The sequence below is a fragment of the Acomys russatus genome, chromosome 13 (assembly GCF_903995435.1).
Source record: "Acomys russatus chromosome 13, mAcoRus1.1, whole genome shotgun sequence".
NCBI classification, from domain to species: Eukaryota; Metazoa; Chordata; class Mammalia; order Rodentia; family Muridae; genus Acomys; species Acomys russatus.
This window is the reverse complement of record NC_067149.1, coordinates 3,518,859-3,526,635: the sequence shown is the minus strand read 5'-3', so window position 1 is coordinate 3,526,635 and position 7,777 is coordinate 3,518,859. Positions and strand designations below refer to the sequence as shown.

The following is a 7,777-nucleotide window of genomic DNA, read 5'->3' as shown; positions in this document are numbered from 1 at the left end:
GCTTAGTATTCCTATGGGACTCCTGAGTATTTGAAAGAGTGGGTCTCTGATTTTTCTGCCTATTCTTGAGAGTCTCTCACATCTATTGGGTTGTCCTGCCTAGCCTCTAACTTCTCTGTAATGTTTAGTTTTATCTTATTTTATTAGTCCCATTTGTGTTATCTCATAGAATTATGTACTTTTCTAATGAGAGACAAAAGGGAATGGGTCCAGAGGGGAGGAATAAAAGGAGGGGGAATTGTAATCAGAATATTTTGTATGAGAAAATAATCTATTTTCGGTAGAAGGAAAATATAAATACATTAATCATCAATTAGTAAAGGATTTTAGATGAGTTAGAATTGAGAATAGTAGTTTGAGCTGACCAACCTGGGTCCAGATCCAACAGCCTTAATGGTCTTCTTGTAGGTTTCTAGGACCATCTGGATCCTTCTATTTCCCCATTCTTCCTTACCTCTCTCACCTAGCATCCCAATAGCAAGCCCCAGTATCTATCCCATATCTGGATAAGTGAAGACTTTTAGGGGCTATCTCTGTTGGGTTAGTGTCCAATTACAAGTGAGTATATAATATGCTATGTGTATCTTTCTGGGTCGGGGTTAACTCACTCAGGATGATCATCTCTAGTTCCATCCATTTGCCTGAAAATTTGAGAATTTCCTTGTTTTTAATGGCTGAGTAGTATTCCATAGTGTAAATGTACTACAGTTTCTTTATCCATTCTTCAACTGAAGGACATATAGGTAGTTTCCAGAGTCTAGCTATTATGAATAAGGCTGCTATGGACATGGTTGAGCATATGTCCTAAAGGACAAAGCATGAAGTAAACCTAGAACCCCCATACACATCAAGCCAATGGACATCCACAATTGTGTGAAGAACAGGGACTCACTTGGACAGGAACTCTGGTGCCCTCTATTTGACCACTTCGCCTTGGTAGGAAGGTCTGGTGACACTCACAAAAAAAGTAAGCAGGCTACCAGGAAGAGACCTGATAGGCAGTGATCTTATAGTGGGGGATTAGGTCCCCTTCTGTCACCAACCTAGGGGAGGGGAATAGGATGAAAGTGGTAGGGAGGGGAAACAGGAAGATAAAAGTCCGAGGATAACAATTGAGATGCAATTTTTATAAATTAAGTAAATAAAAAATGCTAAAAAAAAGAATTCAGAATAGTTACAGGTATTATTTTGTAGGTATATTAGTAATTTTCTAATATTTTTTTATTTTTACATATACATTTATATTATTACACATACATAAAATAAGGTACATACAGCAAGAAGTACCACAAAACAGTCAGAAATTATATTAATGTTAAATTCATAGTGTTTTGGCTATTTGTATTTCGCAAACCTTGAAGAAAACATATTTCCTATGTTGGTGAGTCTAAAATTCTGAATGTAAATAAATATCTATCATATGTCACCACTATCAACTTAAAACATCTATCTAGGCCTAAAAACATCTTAATCCCTAAACAATTAAGCTTAAGTGTAAAAATAAACTATCTGGTCTTCATTTTCTGTTTACTCAGGTAAGTAATTTTATTCCTCCTCAAGTCTCTGATACGATTGAATTTTAGTACATTTATATTAGTAGGTGAATAAAGAATGTTTACTAATTTCATACATATAATTAAATGCAATGTTGTTGTGAGAGCAATATTTCTTGTCATTAAAGTATATATTTTGTGACATATTGAATTTCTTTCATTTTTTAAACTTTAAAAAGTAATTACCATTTGATGTATTGCTATGTACATGTTTACCTCTCAAAGAGATAAAAGTGTGCTAGTGTACTCTACACTTTTTTATTTTGGCCCACTGAGTTTAATTGGGGTTGCTAGTACAAGCCTGAGTACAGAATTACTGAATAAAAGGGCTGGAGGGATGGCTCAGAGGTTAAGAGCACTAGCTGCTCTTCCAAAGGTGCTGAGTTCAATTTCCAGGAACCACATGGTGCCTCACAACCACCTATAATGAGATCTTCTGGCATGTAGGTGTAAATGCAGGCAGAACACTACATATGTAATGAATAAACATATCTTAAAGAAAAAAAAAAGAATTACTGAAGAAAATTGCACACATACCATTGGAAGTATTAGTAACTGCCAGTAGCTTCTCGGAAGCAGTGGGCATCATGGAAATCTTCCTCATCCATGGCAAAATTTTGCAGGGCAGACTTCTGAAAGCATTGCGTATGTATCCACAGCTGCTGTGTGCTCATGAATGCATGGACACCTGATTGAATATGACAGTTTTTAAAGTTCTATTCTCCATCTTCTAGCTCTGACACTCTTCCTGCCACCTCCTTGTTACTATCTGAATGGGCCTTAGAGGGGATAATATAGACCTTCCCCTCAGGAATACCCACTCAACAGTCACCTGATTCTCAGCATTTTGAGCAGACATCAGTTTCTGTATTAAGCATCAGTCATAGCAGAAGCTTCTCTGCCCCAAGCCTAGAGCAGTGTCAATGTGTGGTATAAATATAAATATCTAGACTGAAATTCTATTGTGTTCAATTGTCTAGGTAATAATAATAGCTTACTCTATAGAACCTCCCAAGTCAAAAGCTTTTGACCAGCATGCATTCTTTGCTGAAAAAAAATGAGACATGAATTCAAAAATATTTGATTACTCTCAAGAGCCATGCCCTGATTGCAGCTGTGGAGGTATTTTTCCTTGCAGTTCAGTATTGTAGCATGCAGGGTTCACATCTGGGTGAGATCTTTTTTTTAAATTTAATTTTATTAACTTATTCATATTACATCTCAATGGTTATCCCATCCTCCCATTCCTCCCTCCCTCCCATTTTCCCCTTACTCCCCTCCCCTATGACTGTGACTGAGGGGGACTTCCTCCCCCTGTATATGCTCATAGGGTATCAAGTCTCTTCTTGGTGAGTCTGCTATCCTTCCTCAGAGTGCCCTTAGGTCTCCCCATTCAGGAGACATGGTCAAATATGAGCCACCAGAGTTCATGTGAAAGTCAGACCCCACTCTCCACTCAATTGTGGAGAATGTCCTCTCCATTGGCTAGATCTGGGTAGGGGTTTAAAGTTTACCTCCTGTATTGTCCTTGTCTGGTGCCTTAGTTTGAGCGGGACCCCTGGGCCCAAATCTGCCTATCATAATGTTCTTCTTGTAGGTTTCTAGGATCCTCTGGATCCTTCAACTTTGCCATTCTCCCATGCTTCTCTCATCTAGAGTCCCAATAGGATCCTACTGGATGAGATCTTAATGAAATTTCTCTCCTTGCAGCCTGCATAGCATCTCCTGGAATGACAAAATTAGGGGAAAAAAAGCTTTCATCTCAGTTCTAGCTTCACTTTTCTGTATCCTATAAGCAGGTGGAATAGAGTGTTCAGTAATGGGGTCTGACCATGTTTTTCTTATGGGCAACCAAGAGCAGTAGCAATATCTATGTGGTCTTGGAAGCCTTGGCTTTCCAGACAGCTCATCATAGGAGGTATCTCATATCTGCCACGGCAATGAAAACAAAAAAAAAACAAAAAAACAAATAAACCCTATAACTTCTGAGAGAGAATCACTCATCCATGAAAAATACCTCCTTTGCAAGCTATATAATTTTTTAAACTTTAAATTATATATTTTTCATTGGCTTACAATAGAGGCTTTCATTCCTCCTCAGTTTTGATTTTAACCTTCCCTGAAACCCAGAATTTTCCTCCATTTCTGTTTAAACTTTTATATTTCATACTCTCCCCCACCACTTTAGTTAAACTTTATTCAATATACACAAAATAAATCAAACAAAAAATAATATTTTGTGGGTTATGTATTATTGAGTCTGTAACAGTGCTTTATCAAGAGAAGTTTTGCCCAATACCAGGAGACACTACTCAATGTCTCCTGCTGTGTGTTTCTTGGATTTGTAGTAGTCATTGTGTTCTCCTTTTGCTGTTTTAAGTTTACTGCCTTCTGCATTCTTTAGTGTTATCGCAAAATCTATAAAATTCATTCTTAAATTTAAAAAATAATGTTTAAATAAAATGATAGAGGTAGATCTAGAAAGATTAGCTAAGACTTATCATTTAAAGATTTCCTTTTAATTTAATCTAATTTAATTGTCTTTATTTGTATGTGTATATTAAATATGTTTTTTTCATATGTGCCTATGTGCATGCACATGTGCACATATGTGTCTACACGTTTATGTTGAAGCCAGAAAATAATGTCTTTGGTCTTGCTCAATTGTTTTAAATTTTAATTTTGAGTCAAAGTCTCCCACTGAACCTGACTCTCACCGATCTGGCTACATTCACTGGCCAGTGAGCTCCAGCCATCCCCCTGTCTCCACACCTCTCCAGACAACTACAGATCTTCATGTGTCTGTTTGGTTTGAATTGAGCTATTCATGATTCCTCGGTATCACTTTACCAACTAAGACATCTCCCCAGCTGTAATCCTTTGTTATAAAATTAATAAAATTGAAAACACATTAGTTATATGGAGAATTAAATAAAACATTAGAGACAGTTAAGAGTCTGTGGGTAAGAGAGCATTAATGAAAAATAATGTGTAGTTTCAATAATTACAGATTCACATGTAGAAAACAACGTGTCAAAACATTTTAATGAACATTAAGCAAAATAAAAAAATAAATCATACTTAAATTTAAGCTCTCGTGGCGATTTAAAAATCATTTAAAGAAATGTATCATCTAGATATATAAAACAGATTTAATAATACAAGACTGATATGTCAACTAAAACAACAAATTAACTATAAAAATGTTAATACTTCTCATGATTGTACAGTGTGAAATTATAGTAAAATACAATAATCTGGGGCTGGAGAGATGGCTCAGAAGTTAAGAGCACTTGGTGTTTTCCAGAGGACCTGAGTTCAAAAATCAGCACTCTCTTTGACTACCATACAACCCCTGTAACTTGGCCTCCCCTTCTCACTTTTGTGTGCATATATAGAACATATACAGGTATAAAGCTAGGAAATGTTCATATTAATAAAAATAAGCAAAAAAAAAACATTTAAAAATCTAGACAATAGTTTCTTGCAATCACTAAAACTCAAATTTTAAAAACACTACCAGGTAGCTCTAAAGTTTTTATTTAGAAAGCAAAATATTTTAAAAAGGTTAGTAGAAATTTTTCTTTGGCAAAACCTCTGCTTTCAGGTCACACATGGCTCTTGACCACACCACGTTAACTCAGTGAGCATTAGACAATGCAATTTATGTCCTAGTAACTTAGAGGACAACACACTTTCTAGAAAATTTTGCTATGCCAACAAAAGAATGGGTAATAACAATTTTAAGATAAATATTTCACAGACTTTAAATAAAGCTATCATTTGCTTCCTCATCAAAGGCACCACATAGAATTTTGAGGTAAGGAACATGACTCGCATACTTTCTTTTAAAAAGTGTATTTATTTTCAGTAAAGCAGGAGAAGATTTGAGAAAAGCTAATAAACGTGGAAAATTCACTTCAAATGACTGGATACTTATGGTGTGAATGGCAGGTGGGTTTCTGCATCCATGGTATCTGCACAGGGAATATTTGTGCCATTAAATTACCTGCTGTAATGTCTTTTAAAAATACCATTTAGATGTAGATATTTCTGTGACTTTTTATGAAAAGAATGATTGCCTGTAGACAAGTTCCTTTTATTTGAGCTTTTTAAATGTTTTTCTAACTTCTTCGTTGGTTCTTTGTGAATTTCATTTCATACACTCCAATCTCACTCATCTCCCCTTATCCTTGAAACCTCCTGCAGTCCCCAAGCCCCAATAGAGGGAAAAAAATCTCCTTGTGGAAGCCAGAGGATGCCACAATGTGTCACACACTATACCCTTTTGTCTACACTTCTTTTCTTGCAAATGTGCATCGCAAAACTCCTTGGTGTGATATGAGACCTCTGGGTTTAGCTAATCTGTCAATAATGGATCCTCATTGGGACTCATCTTGGATATCCTGTGGTTGCCCCGCATCATGGAGATCCTGTAGTTCACGCACCAGCAGCTCATCCATGAGGTAGATTTTAAGGTGGCCAATTTAAAGCCTTGGTATCGGAGTTGGTCATCCCATTAGCTACTGCATCCACACCACAAGCGGAGCCCCCTCCCTCTGCTCTGGCTGGCCTCTGAATGTTGAAGCCAGCAAAGGGCAGAGGTAGCCCTCCTACTTTTCTGCCCTCAGGGATAGCTCATCGACATCCATGCCATCGGGTGCTGCCTAGATGAGGTAAAGGGCCAGATCTCCCTACTGGTGCAGCAGGGGAGGCACAAGGGTGGCTCTCCTGCTCTCATGCCCTCAGGCAGCTAACCTATAACTCCCACAAGCAGGGGAGGTGCAGGTCTTGCTTTCCAGAGTGCTGCAGCTGATGTGGACCCAGTTCCCCTGCTCTCATGACCCCAGGGCCAGGTCTCCCACCAGCAACAGGTGGTGAAGGACAAGAGAGAGGAGAGTATCTCCTTTGTCCATGCCACCACAAGGAAGATGAGTGACAGGGCCAGCTATCCCACACTTACACCCTCAGGGACAGCTCACAGACAACTTTAGGACCAGCTTCATCTTGCCTTTCTAGACAATGTATAGGCAGCTCTCCTGAGCACTGCAGCTGGCTTGGGACAAGGTCTGCTCTCCTGCTTTCCACGATGCCCAGTGAAGAGTAGGGCTAATTCTACACAGCCTGCAGACCTCACCATATCCCCAGGCACCTGCCCACACCAGGGACATCTGCCTGGCCTTTGGTGGTAACAGGCTCCTCCTCTGCAACCCCACAAACCTTGATGTGGCCCTCAGTGGCAGCGCAGGCTAGGACCCCACCATGGTTCCAGGTGGCATCAGAGCTACTCACATCAGGCTGTTCCTCACTACCCTTTAGGCTCCAGATCTAACTTTCTTCACTGTGCCCACGCCCTTCTGTTTGTTTTTCTCTTCTATTTCTCCATCACTTATTTGCTCCTCTTAGTGGTTACTGGGCTCCCTGACTGCCTGAGATCATCTCAGGAGTGATTTCAGGAGTGCTGTGACCTGCCCGTACATTACGGCGCTGGACAGGTATCACCTCAGGCATGGTCTGCCAGCCCCCTCCCTCACGCCCAGGCCGGAGGAGCACTACCTCTATCCCAGTGGTTATCTCAGGCTAGCTCTCTGTCTGGTCTCCATGCGACTGGGCTGGTGCTCATCTTGGACTTCTTCCTTGCTGGGCCTGCCATCATGGTCTCATATGGGTGTCATTTGGCTTGTTTGTCTCTGGCTTACTCCTTGTGGGCCCTGCAGTTCCAGGAAGGGTTCATCTCATCTCTAGCTCTTTCCATGCCCTGGGAGCCTGTCCAGGCCTGAATGGTGCTGGACTGTTTGCCATCTCAAGCTAGCTCCCTGTCCAGCCCCCTCGCACCTGACTAGTTGTAGTATCAGGCTCACTTTCTTCAGTGGACCTTATCATGCTAATATTCCAAATGTTCACAGGTCAGGACCCTGAACATTGACATGGCTCTCACCTCTCTGCCGCCTACTGATGCACATGTGACACAGCAGCCACATCTAGAGGCAGGAACTTTCCAAATGTTAAAACCAAACATGTGACCTCTGTTTAAACTTTACTTCAAATCAGTCTCATAGAATGAAAACAACTTGATGTTCTGAGGTCAATGTGAAGGGGGACTCCCCATTTTCTGAGGTATAAGGGAGGGTAATGAGGGACTGGGGGAGGCCAGAAGGGATGGGGCTATGACCAGGATGTAAAGAGAATAAATAAATAAATAAATAAATAAATAAATAAATAAA

At 39.8% G+C, this 7,777-nt stretch overlaps 1 pseudogene; it reads right to left on the bottom strand.

Annotated features, from left to right (window-relative positions):
* Positions 1-7,428: 7,428 nt before the first annotated feature.
* Positions 7,429-7,545, bottom strand: LOC127197793 (uncharacterized; annotated as a pseudogene).
* Positions 7,546-7,777: the final 232 nt, after the last annotated feature.